Here is a 14,074-nt window from a genome sequence, read left to right as displayed (position 1 = left end):
CTCTGCCCTAGCAGTGTCAGAAAAGACACCTACCACTCACCTTGGGAAATTACAAACCAATACATAAGGAAATTCATCTATTTATTTACACTTCAAAAAAAAAAAAAAATCTTTCAATTTACACATGGAAAAAGTCTTAAGTCGACAGATGGGATTCCTTTTCACTTTCAAGACCCTGAGCTAATCCTCTCATGAGGAGTAAAAGAGGAATTAGCATCAAAGCAACTTTCTGCAATAAGTAGGGTGAGTTTTTTTCTTGACAGATTTGGATGTATTATAATATTCTGTAATGCAGGACATTGTAGTAAGATAGAGATTTTTCTAACTTGGCAAATTACAGTTGAAACAGATTTCTAGGCCTACTACTTATTTATTATTATGCTTACTTTATTATTCTACATTTTGTAATGATAGGAACACTGACAGCATGTATAGAGTAAAATGTGTGGAGCACATGCACAGTACTATCAATTCCATACTAATAGTAAAATCACAAAAAATACATCTCCCTCTCTGCATTCATTCTCTTGACACTTAAATACAAAATCTTGGGTCACTACAAGAAATGCAGTAAATATAAATCAAAGGTGTGCTATTAAAATTGACTGGGTAACATGCAGAAGAAATGATCCTTCTATATAAGTTGATAAGGAATATTGTAAAGAAAGAATATGGCAAAAACCCCTCAGAATTCAGATTCTAGCTTCAAAAAGGAAGCTCTACCACTTCCCCATAAATAGTAAAACTGGCCCAAAACAAGTTGCAATAGACAGATTGAAGAAGGATTTGCACTTTTTCCTAGAAAATCGATGGAAGATTTTTAGTTCTCTTCCCCAGTTATTTGTAAAATACTATGAAATTGTCTGACAAGATTCCTTTATTTTATAAATAACTTTATTCTTCTCTCTATTTCCTGACTTTTTGCTTACCTCTCTCAAATTTTTCAATTGTATTAATTAAGCTTGTCATCACAAACTGGTGTGTTTTTCCTTCCAAAGTAGACATTTCACTGTATTTCCTTTCAATATTTCCTGTCTGCCTTGTAGGAGGGATCAGAAAGGATTTCCAAAGTACCTGGAAAACATCCAGGTACTATGTGACCTCTTTTCATTGGTGATCACGATAGAAAGAAAAGTTAGAGCAAAACTGAATGGCCCAACCAAAGAAATCCCATTTCTGACAGGCTGAGCCAAAAGCAACCACAGCCAAACTCCGAACTGAACTTGAAGTGCAGTGAAATAAAGGACATCCACATCTGCCTTTGTGGAAGAAAGTGAGGAGAAAAATGTTTATGCCACGTGCTCAAGGCATACAGAGGTTGCATTGTGAATGTCCAAGCAGGACAAGAATCCAGCTGGACTCCTGCTTAGTTGCCAGCTGGTACCAACAATTTTCATCTACTCAAGATTAATGGATCCAGAGGTTCATCTAAGGTTAGTTTCTGTGAAATGGCCCAAGAGGATTTGTTCTCTTTATTTATATTTTTAATTTTACTTTCTTTCCTAACCTATTTTTCTTGCATCTTTCACATTTTGCTGTGATGCTAATTAATCTTGTCATCAGCTCACATTCATGACACATCTTCTCAGACAAATTATCCAAAGTTAATTTTTAACATAATATTCATGCGTTCATAATTCAAATATTCACATATTCCAACACAGTTTTAAGGACGGCATAAGCAGTAAGAAGATTAGTGCTGAATATTCAGATATAGGTAAAAGAAGGACATCATTCTCTATGAAGAAACTCATCTGTAATTGTTTCCAGAACAAGTCAGCATTGAGATTTTGTTTGTGCTTGTGTAGTTTCGTGTTTAAGTTTCTGAAGTCCATGAAAAACATATTGTTTCCAATAAGCTTTAGGTGTATGTAAAGCCTGTACATGGCATCTCATGATCACAAATGTGATCCCTCTGTGACTGAGTTGTTTGAGCCCAATGACATCCAGCAGTAATTTCAGATGGCACAAACTGCAGTAGTCTGGAAACTGCTGCAGAGGTTAAAGAGAGTCATATTTCTAAAACTCCTTCTCTGCACTGAGAAAATTACAGGAGTTTACCCTGATAACATTCAGTAGGAACTCACTCCACAATGGCAGTGCATGTCTACAAGGGCAATCTTTACAAGGAAGACATGAACTTCACCTGCTTGAGTGGATTAAATCAGGCAGGGGCCACAGCTACTCTAAAACTCAAAAACACACCCTGTGAGTGTGTGGAGTCATTTGGTGATCAGTCTCAAGACATCATCCAGAATCTGCAGAATGTTTAGTTCAGAAGTGACTGTAAGAAAAAGAAGAAAAGAGGCCTGACTGGACTCACTTCCTTGATTTAGTGCAGGGTATTAGACTATTGCTTTTGGATACAAATTTTGCCATTGTTCTACTTTAGTGCTGAGCTTTAGACTTTCAGGCATAGGTACTCTCAGTTAAAGTGAATTACCACTTTGATAATAAATCATGGCACACAGTGATGAGAGACAGATTATGAGATATAAGTGGCAAAACTTTGCTCTTTACTGGTTTCAGATATATGAACAAGGATCCTGGTTAGCTGTAAATGTAATTTTTTCCCCCCAAAATAGAACTGAGTTTTATATCTGCCCAATGCAACTCAAACCCAGGTGCCCCAAATAATTTATCTTTGTACTGGCTCTTAACTCACCAAAGATTTCAGAAAAAAAAAAAGATAAATCACTAAAAAGAAATACAAAGTGAAATTTGAGATAGCATCAAATATGGCAGCAGCATTTATATTTGAAAGTAATCTGATAAGAGGAAAAAAGGGAAGCACCTGTAGCAGCTGAATTAAAGCTCTGAGGAGTTAAGAAAATTAGAACAGCAAAAAGATGGCACTTTTGAAGCTGAACCCAAAGCTGAGAGAAAATATCTAATCTGCAACACAGTCTGCTTAGTGTCCCATAACTCAGCACAGGATTCTTCAGCAATAAGTACAAACAGAAGCCAGCTAGGAATTGGAAACATCAGTGAGAACATCACAAAGGGTAGTGGAAAAGCTCCATATGACTTCATGAGACTGTGGATCAGGCAAAAGGGTCAGCAAAGGCTGGATGGTGGGAACAGGTTTTCCCTTGGTAATTCTGGGAAAAACTATTTTCCACAACAGGTTTTTGGACAATCGTATTATAAATTAAGAAATTCTTTAGACACACATTAAAAATCTTTTTTCATAGTTGAATCTTTCTGACAATTTCAAATATATGTTGTTTTCATACAAAACTTCATTTCGTGAATGAAAAAAATTCATGATGAGAAAATCCTCCCCTCTTCTCCCAAAATTGTGGAAACAAAGATAAATTAAAATAGGTGATTTTAATTCTGCAAGACATTTGATTCTCTCCACATGCAATAACAAGTTTTAATTCATATCCAATGTTCCTGATGTGATTTAAAAAAAAAAAACAAAACAAGATTCCAAGTCTGTCATATCTGCCAGAGTCTTCCTTTCTAACAGTATTCATTATTGCTCAAACCAGTGCAAGGAACAGATAATATGTGTTTTGTTCTTTTGACAACTATTAATTTCATTGAAAGCATAGATGTGTAGGCCTGTGTAGACACAAGATTTAAGCAAGCAGTGTTTAAAACAAATCTCATTTTAAAAAGCTTGATTGACATGGCAGTATGCCATGTGACTGTTTTGCAAATTATAACTTGTATCCACTAGAACAAAAAAGCAGGAAAAGTTTGCCTTTTCTTTTAGGCATGTCAGATCAGGCAAAAGAGTTTCCTACTTTGAAGAGATTTGTTATAGTTGCCAGAGGCAGGACAAATAGGTATTTGGGAAAAAAAATGGAATGTAATATATCAGTTGTGAAATCCAGAGTCCTTTCTGCTCTCCTTTGATGAGTGACCTGTTCCTCACACAGCTTCCAGTGAACATAACAACAGTTCATGTTCTCTGGGGCAGGATCTGGAGAGTTCTGGACTAAAAATACCAAAGATCACCAGCTACATTCATGGGACCAGCAAACTTCTCCAGGTGTGACAACCAAGACGCCCTCTGGTTGCAGACTGTGACCTGGGTGAAAGGTTTTTCACAGAATGTGGCTTTGCCACCAGTCTTCCAAAATTCTGCTCAGTTGGTACCTAAAATAATCCTACAATATCGGTTTCAGATTTAAGCCCCTGAAGATGAAAAAGCAAAAGGTCACATAAAAAGCTTTACAAAGGAGTCAGGCACCCCAGATTTGAGCCTGACCAAGAGAATCAGAGCAGGAACAGTTTTATTCCCCTGGTATTGTGCTCTTCTAGTAGAGAAGTTTGATTTTTCAGGCCACTCACCCCGAGTATCTGTCTCTTGCATATGGGATGAAACAAAAGCTGAAGTGAAGCAGTTCACAGCTGCTCTCCCAGCCCCCAGACCGACAGTCTCTCCACTCAAGGTGTACAGCTCTGACCTTTCCTTGCACTTCAGGGAAAACAATCACCTCTGCTGCCTCCCAAAATATTTCAGCATCTACCACAGCCAGTTTTGTGTCTTCTATCTGCCAAGACATCTTTCTACTGAAGGATGTGAACCAGCAGCTTTTGTTTGAGTTTAAAATTTAAAAATCATCATCCTAGAGAACAGCTCAGCCTCTCTCACTCTTTGTGCATATATTCTTTACCTTCAGGAAATCCAAGTAATTCAACTTAGCATTTGCAGTGAAAAAGGTTTAAGGGGACTACATTGTTTTTGGCCCCAAAACCCATTTCACTCTCATAGAATCACTAAAATTCTCCAAGATAAAGTGCAACCATGAATTCAGCATCACCATATTTGCCACTAAACCGTATCTTCAAGTCCCACATTGACCTGGCTTTTCAACACTTCCAGGGGTGGTGATTCCACCACTGCCCTGGGCAGCCTGTTCCAATACTTGACCACACTTTCAGGTAAGAAATTTTCCCTAATCTCTGTTGTAAACCTCCCATGGTACAACTTCAGGCCATTCCCTCTGGTCCTGTCACTTGAGACCAACCCCCACTTGGCTACAACCTCCTTTCAGGTAATTGTAAAGGGTGAAAAGGTCCTTTACACTTCCCAAGCTCAGAAACTGCCTTGATATTTACAGTATTTAACATGTGCCCGTGACAGGGAATAGCGGGGAAAGCAATTTTGGGCATTTTTACTCCAGCACTAGGTTTGGAAAAGAGATTTTTCCACATCACAACAGTTCCCAAAACAAGATTGAAAATCAACCCAGTTATATCATAAACCTGCAGTGAATCAGTCACACAAAATCAAGGACGTGCCTAATTAAAGACTTTTTTGTGCGTTTTTTCCCCGTGTCAGGCTCAATCATGAATGCCTTAAGAACAAGTTATTTTCCTCCAGCTGACATTAAAAAGGTGATTGTACTTAAAGAACAAAAGAGAATAAAAAAAACTTAGAGATTTACAAAATACACAGAGAAACATCACTAAGGAGGACAGAAGAGTTCCACCATTCCAGCAGGTGATAGAGCAGGGCTTGTACTCAGCAAATGCAGTTGGAATATGGAACCAGAACCAAAGAAATAGAGCTCATTTGAATTCATATTTTACATGGTTTTCTTGATTCTGTGTATGCAAACTACCTAGTTATTAGCAGAAACTGATAGATTGCACTAGAAATGATCTGTCATATAACTAAATGAAAAAACTTTATTTGATTGTGTAGTTAAGTTTTCCACCTTGGAAAACTATGACTTTACTATCATGTTTCCATTTATTTCACTTTCTTCATATTGAATTGATCTTCTAAGGCCTATTTCTCTTACAGCACAGAACAATACTATGAAATATTTAAAATCACATGTGCTATCCTAAGACTTGCTGAAATAAGATGATTATTCCATGAAAGTGCAAGGCATGCCAGACTCAGCAAACTCACAAGTTTTTAACTGAGCTTATGAAAATGTTTAGACATGATTATTGCTTTGCTTAAAAAAAAAATTGTTAAACCTTCAATATTTAAGCATACATAGAAATACAAATCGATTTTAAAATTACCTATACTTTGATTAATGATTACCAAAGATGGTCAACCATAAATTATAAAATAATACAATATTTTTTTAGGATTTTAATAGAACTTTAAGCTTTCAGACTAACCCAAGTCTACAATTTATTCAACATATGTTTTTCTGTGGAGTGCTTCAATAAGATCTATTGCTTGCTGCAACTCAAGTTCCGGTCAACTGCAGACTCCTTTAAAATACTGCTCTTCATTGAAGGTAGGATCCTGGTATCCTAAATATTCATGGTTACAGGTGTCACTGCTCTCACAATAATTTCTTCACTTTCCAGCTTAGCCTGCTAAAACCTTTCTCAGACAGTCAATCCATGATACTACAAAAAATGCCTGTTTAAATGTTATTTTCTGCACATCTAATTTAGAGACAGTTAAATAGACTTCACTTCAGGGTTTTTGGGTTTGTTTTTGGTTTTTTATAGCAGCCATTCCATAAGCAGCTTTATTTCTATGTGGATCCCTGACCCTTACACTACAATCATTATGCTGCTGTTAATTAGAGGACCATAGTTTATGTGTCAATGCAGCAGTGAATGATGAACATAAAGACAAATTCAATCACTCTTTTTTGCCCAGTTCAATGATGGGTAAACTGTGTTTACCTGTATTCCTTTCCATATCACATCCAGTCAAAGTTTTGACAAGGAAGTGCTTTGCAGATTTCTCTTACCTGGAAATCTTTAAGTCAAATTACCTGGTTGTGTCTGTATTATAACATGTATAAAAATGGCTTAACAGTTTGGTTTAAGCAGAGACAAAGGTAGATACTTCCTATTGAAATTGGACCAAGAATTGATCTTAGTAGTTTATTCAAATCTGTATTTGGCAGAACTCTAGTCTTACCTCTAAAGCTTAAGAATATTAGAATTACTAATGTTCTTCAGAATATTTTGGCTGATCATCTACAGGTGGGGCTGGAGGCTCACAGGGAACTGTCTCTCCAAATGTACTGGAGAACACCTTGCTTAAAATACTGCTTTTAACCCCAATTCTGCAAAATAAGTAGCAGTGACCTTTTAAGCTTTTTTTTTTTACTTTTTTTAAACTATCTAACTTTTTAGAAGAAAAGAAGCAAAGCTTCTACACCTGTCACTCATCTGGGGCTCTTACCACTTTAACGCTCTGTGTAACAATTCTCACCCTGATTGTATCTTATTTTCTTCAGACCTTGAAACTTTCCATCCATTTTACATCCTCTCATCCCCAAACTGGGTCCCCAAGCTCAGCTCCACGTCCTGTCCTCCCAGAGCCCTTTGTATCTTGCAGCTGAGTGAATTTTAAACTGAATTTACTGAAGCAGGAGTGTTTCCTTCCTTAGACACTAGAGACTCTACCCAGAAAGAAATACCACCTCAGCTGTATTTAGATAAATAGAAAGGACATAGCTTTGTACTTTTAGAATAACAAAACAGAAGCCAGCCCATATATATTACTCCTAATTAAATGACACTGTTAAAGGTTTGAGTTCAAGATGTGTCTGAGTGAAGATGCATGAAAGTGAGGCATACAAATCAGTCTATAAATGAAAAAATAGAGATGTGGAAATAGTGGCAAGGAGATTTTTATCACTTTTTAAGTGACAGGTCAATTACCTTGTTTGCTGAAAAAAAACCCCGTTTTTCTGTTAATGAAGGCCAAGTTCTCAAAATGGCAAGTAAATGGGGTTTAAGAGTGTCAAATATGTTTTTCCTTATTTGTCAAGGTTATAAATATTCTGCCTGGAAATCATGAAACCATGAAGTCAGAGTTTTCCACAAGAAATAAATATGCAGACAATTTATCAGTTGCCACTGGAAATTAGTCATAATATTACTTATAATTTTTCTCCCATACAGTTAATAATCATGTATGTTAAATTTACTTTATAATTCGTGAGATTTGGACATTAAAGAAGTTCTGAAATTGGATGTACAATTTTAGAAACTCATAAATATACATGACCAAAAATCCATAAATAGCAACATGTCTATCCAGCTAAGAAATGTGCTACTTTTGTGGTTTTATAATCATGCATTGAAATAAGATCAGCCAACTATTTGTGGCTGATGGAAAATGTGATATAGAGACGCACACCCAGAATACTAGAAATGATGGTTAATATGTAATGTTAACTGGTGGTATGATTCACTGTACCTTAAAATCAGTGGAAGGAGCCAGACTCTGTAAAAAGCTTCAGACTGGTTCTTCTGTGATGCTTTTGGGGGCAAAAAAGGCACAAAGGGGAAAAAGCAGCTTTTAGAATATTATTCTTTTGAATCTCTTCTTTATGAGACAATGCTAGAGCATGCAGCAAAATAAACTGGTTTTGTTTCTTGCAAAAATGTTGAAGTTAGAACTAGGACCATGTGGAGATTTTGAAAGAATCCTGCACCAAGGAATGTTCTGAGGAGTCTGACACTAAGGTCATGCATCCAGCATGACTTCCTTCTAAATTAGGCAAAGCTGGACTGCACTTCCCATGTCAGGTAAGTGCCCTGACCCCATGGTCCTGGCTGCCTGGGGGAAGGATGGGCTCTGCTTTTTCCCTATTGCCCACTATGGGACCTTTGATGGAACTAATACACTGCTACAACAGCTTTTCACTTGAAATGGATCTTTGCTTTCTGATGAAAAGCCACTCAGTTAGGGAAAAAAAAAAAAAAAGAACATCTCCTTGTTCTAACAAACAGGAGGTGCTGTCTATTGCTCAGGCTTGACAGTGCCTGACTTGTATGAGGGTGGAAAAATGAACACCTGGAGTGTTTTACTGTTTCCATATTTCACAGGGGAAGAAAAGTTTATTCCCCACAGCAGTGGCATCCTCTGCTCCATTTTGGTTTGAGCAGAGAGATAAGAAAAGAACTCTTATTATTCAGGTTGTGTCACAGATACAGGAAATCTGTGAGGGACCAGCTCATCAAGAAGAAAGATTTCCACCCACAGGGGTCAGCTCAGTGAGTGCACAGCGTGGCCTGTGTGGGGGAAAATAGCACAGCCTCCCATCAGCCAGGGATAGTGCTGGGAAAGGGAGGGAGGGAAGGACTGAAGAGGAACTGCAAAGTTTGTTGGGAAGGTGGATGACACTGGGGCTGCTGGTTCTGCCACAGCCACCTGCACACCCCCAGCAGGAGTCACAGCTGACACTGGCACTGTAAGGCCTGGGGGGATTTGGGTCTTGCCACTGCTGAACTTTGCCATGAGTTTGGAAGCCACTTTTCAATGCCTCCTCCAGCAGCATTTCATAAAGCCCTTGGCTCATGGGTGCTTTGCTTGAATGGCTAAATCAATGATATCATTCCATTTACCATTCTGAGGAAGTGCTTCATGTTTTTCCTGAGGCTCTGAAATTAAATATCTTGAAAGCTAAATGGTATCTGCAGGCTGTTATTTCCGAAGAAGTGCCAGACACTGAGGGATCATACAGTTGACTTTCTGAGGCTTTATAAAAAAAAAATTTAAAAAAAAAGTAACACAAGTGGAAGTAGTAACAGGAACTGTGTTACTACACAGTAAACCTTCAAATCAACAATCTGACTAATGCATGAGTCATTATTCATATTAAAAATAATTACTAAATAAACCCCACAAAAAATAAGTTGTGTGGAATTTTAGTAATACACGTACACAAGTCTTCTGTGCAAACTAAAAATTGACTTATATTCTTAAGCCTTATAAATTATTGACTTTTCATCAAAAAGCAGATAATACATTACCCATCCATATATTTCAACCACCATATTATAGCTTGTGCCCAAGTTTAGATCTTGTGTATAAATTTACCCTTCTGCTAATGCATCCCAATATCACAACCAATCCCTCAGAAAAGACATCTTGTAGACTTCTGTGAACAGCCAGCTGAGTTAAATCTTAGCAGTTCTAACCTCAGAGCTTAATTGATTACAGTGAAGATTAAAGCAGACATATTCCAACTCCAGGATTTATTGCTTACTGTACCAATGATAGGTTCCTGTCACACTAGGGTCAATACAGACTTTCTATACTTGCAAACAGTAAATACAATATAATTGCACTTCAGAGTCAAATGGATATCAGCAGAGCAAGGACTATGAATGTGTGTAGCTAGCAGAAAACATCATAGGTTCAAAAATATGAGTTGAGAGCACTACAGAAAAATGATTTGAGATCCATAAATTTCCTTGGATGTAGAGCAAGCACACAGATGGGTGAGAAATAACAGAATTTAAATTACTTTGTTGTTCAGTTACAGCTTAAAATAGCATCCATTTAAATATTAAAGAATATAGTGATTTGGCTCATAATATACAATTACGACATCTTTTAGAAACCAGATGAATGTTTAGAAGCTTTATGCTGCTGAACCCTGGCTACAATGCTTGGCAACCCAAAAGTAACCTCAATCAGCCGAGAAAATTCTTTCAGGAAAAACCTACCTGAAAGCAGTTTAGCAGAAGGAGATTATTGAATTATTTTTTGCCAGTCTGTCAGGGGTTCACAGTGCCTTCATCTGCTTCCTGGGTCTTTGCAGAGACTGCAGAAAATGTCTGTGCAAAATTCAAGAATTACTGGCTGTGTTTTGAATTCATCAACAGGGAAAGAACACTGCAAAAAGGGTCAAGTTGGTTATTTACCAGCATAGGAACAGCAGAGGATTAAAAAAAAAAAAAAAACAACCTTAAGTACCCATCTGACTGAAAACACATTAGTATGACAAGATGGATGAAATTTGAAGATGTCATTGTCTGAAATCACACCAAAAAAGAAAGCGGGGGGGGAGAGTAAAAAAATCTGCAGAAGCCAGTCTTTTGAAGCAGAGATAGGGGGAAAGATTGATCCAATCTCAGAGAAATGACCCCAGAAGATGACAGTGGATATCCCTAATTCAAAATAGTCACACCCAGGACAGGAATATTCTGTCCAAGTTACATTTTAATGATGAAGAAACACATTCTGGAAATTGGATGTGAGTCTGTTTATACTGTTTCATCCATCTTTCTTTTTCTCTTGAGCTACTTAATGCAAAGAACAGTCCATTTTTTATCTTTTTCTTTTCTCTTCCTTTTTTTTTCCCCGACATCTGTGTTATTTTGATTACTAGGTGGCCCATAAGGGACAAATTGTTAGCACCCAAGGAAGTCTGCAGCCTGTGGGACTGAAGGTCATCCAAGGAGCCTGTGCCAAGTCTGTGCCAAAAGTACGAAGGAGGAGCCATGAGAAATGGAAGAGCCTCAGCAGGAAAAAATCTGAAATCAAAGAGCTCTAGAAGTCTGGAGCCTAAAGCCAGAGCATTACCAAGTGTTCAGCTCATATTCAACATTTCAGTGCAATATTAGTGATGACAACACAATAAAGTAACGTATGACAGCGACAGCACTAAAACCATGGGGTTCTGGTGTGAAGGGAGCAGTGATCCTAATTTAAATCAGGTCACTTCCTGGCTCTACACAGCTCTGAAAACACAGATGTCATTGTAGAAAGGAGCCTGGAAACATTATTGTTCACATGTAATTCTGGAGGTTACACTGGGATTATGTGTTTTCTGTCCTCCTCAGCTCAGTTATGCAGGAAGGAGAACAGCTACTTGTTAACATTGAGGCATTACTGCTCCCACAAGCCAAACACAGTGTGACAAACCCTTCAGTACCACAAAAAATGATGCAATTAGGGACGACTACTGCACAGACTTTTTTTTTTTTAACTTTATGAAACATTTAAATTCAAATGGGTGATATTTAGTGATAAATTCTTAAAATGCATACATCTTTTTCACCTGTACTTTTTGTTTAATTCTTTTATGTTTGGTTGGTTGGCTTGGGGGGTTTGGTTTTCTTTTTAGAGACGTACTTTGAGAATATGAAACCTTCTCTTACTGTTTTACTACTAAAGACTCTCCTTTAGTATCTGTTGTAGTACAAAAGCAAAGGCTGGAAACTCTGATTACAGCATTTACAGATTCAGAATCCCCATAAAACAAATCCAGTCCTGGTCCAAAGGCATTATAAGCTGAGTGAATGATAACAACAATCTAAATATAAACAAGCTTCCATAATAATTGCTAATGCTTTCTAAATTAGGTTTACCCAAGCATATATTTCCTCGTAGGTAGTTTTGAACTGAACTCACTCACAGGAGTGTGTCCACCAGGAAACAGAATAGCTCAGAAGGTGTGAATGATTCAGATGCATCATCAGGAACAACAAGATCCCAATGCATTTAGTCATATTTCACTGCCTCCTACATAATTAATTTAATTTATTTGCTATGCTCTCCATCCACTTCTCCATTATTACGAAAAGAACCGAGGCTTGAAAATCATCTGAGTACCCATGGATATGGAAATACATTGTGACAGGTGACTGTGTGAAAAGACATGTCTGGGGTGAGATTTATTTCAGCTTGCTGTGTCCACACACTTTTTTATAGCAGCTATCCTGTCTCTTTAATCGGTGAGTCTCTCCTCAGAGAGGAAAAAATGCCCTGTGGCATTGATTGTATATTGGGTTTGGATCCATTAAGTCCCTCTAATTCCCGTTGGCTAAGCATGCTGGATATAAGTCACACTAGGCACAGAGCCTTTGGGAAAATTCAGTACATTGGAGTCCAGGTCCAAAGGCTTTAAATTATTAGATTCATTCTTAGGGACCAGAAACTGTGTGACTCAGGTAAACAAACCTCTCTGTATTCCTGGAATTGAAGGCAATCAAATTTCATTTTCTTTTAGAGAGTTTATTTGCTATTAGTGACACAAATTGAGTTCATTATCAAATATTCCTGTGGGACAACCTAGACTGGGCCTTTGTATGTGCAGCACATGGTGCTCAACACAGCAAATTAACCTGGGAGAGCTTTATTCTCCATTGCTCCAGGCTACACTGCAACTGGAAGTCTTAGGGGGATTTGAGGGTCCTGAATGAAAGATTATTTCTCAGTTTAAAATAGGTGTTGCTGACTATCTGAATGTGTTATTGCCAAAAGAATAATGATTCTCCCCTCTATCTTTTTGCATTTTTTTTAATGACTAAAATAAATTACTTTGACATACAAACCTTAATTATAAAAAGCATTACCAAACTCTATGATGGCATAGGAAATACAGTTATTAAAATCACAAGTGGCTCTAAGCACAGAAGAGTCTCGAGCAGGTTGGAAGACAGGTCTACGATTCACAATGATTTTGGCAAACTGAGAAAATACTGCAGACAAAAAAATAAGATGCCATTCAATAAAAACAGCTGTAAAGTTTAACACCTGGGCAGGAAGAATAAACTGCAAAAATACTGACTAGGGAACAATTCACTAGGCAATGGTGGTGCTGAAAGGAAACTGGGGACTGGAATAGCTCACCAACTCCAAGCTTTTGAAAAAAATAAGGAAAAGGTCAAAGGAAGATGCATAAGTGGGAATATTTTCTATTGGATAGAGGACACTGGCCTCTTCACTTCACAGGTGGGACCAGAGCATCAGCTGTGGTTCATATTGAGAAGTGCACTCCAAGAAAGAGAAGAATAATGGTCCTCAGTGTAATTTTCTGATTCCTCAGTATAGATATTCTCTTTTTTTTTTCCTTTAAATATCCAGAATATGCTCAACTTTCTATAAAATTCCACCCGCATTTGTGAATACTGGAAATAATTTACCTTCTGACTTATTTTTTCACACTTGATACAGAGGTGACCAAGAAAGAAATCTGTCACATCAGCCTGGAATTTGACAGGTTTTTAATAAAACATGAATTAATTTTTATTGCTTATGCATTTAAAAAAAAAATCATAAAAAATGCATGTGAAAATTCTGAAATATTTTATTCTCTTTGCTGACCTGAAAGGAAATGCTTAGTTTCAACTGACCATTAGCTGATCTCAGTGCCTTTGTTGCCCAGTGGCAACCACAAAACTGTGTCTCTTTTTGGCCAGGTTTCAGTTTCCCTTCCTTATTGTTGGCTCAAACACACAAAAGCTAAGGTTGGTCAGAAACAAATTATTTCCTGACAGAGAATTTTTACTGACATAGACTTTTCTTTTGCAGAAACGCTGAAGTTAAAGAAAAACCCATTTAGTAGTGAGAATGTACTTGAAATGCAACCAAAGATTCTCAGGT

The 14,074-nt window shown here is 37.4% G+C and overlaps 1 long non-coding RNA gene across 1 annotated transcript; it reads left to right on the top strand.

The window, feature by feature from the left end:
- The first annotated feature begins 1,223 nt into the window (after positions 1 to 1,223).
- Positions 1,224 to 13,470, top strand: LOC113970968. The gene is made up of 3 exons (XR_003535401.1): positions 1,224 to 1,433; positions 8,349 to 8,484; positions 11,076 to 13,470. It is a non-coding gene; the product is annotated as an uncharacterized LOC113970968 (long non-coding RNA).
- Positions 13,471 to 14,074: the final 604 nt, after the last annotated feature.

Source organism: Neopelma chrysocephalum, unplaced genomic scaffold, assembly GCF_003984885.1.
Source record: "Neopelma chrysocephalum unplaced genomic scaffold, ASM398488v2 Primary Assembly neopelma1_81, whole genome shotgun sequence".
Classification (NCBI taxonomy): Eukaryota; Metazoa; Chordata; class Aves; order Passeriformes; family Pipridae; genus Neopelma; species Neopelma chrysocephalum.
This window is presented reverse-complemented; position numbering and strand designations above follow the sequence as displayed.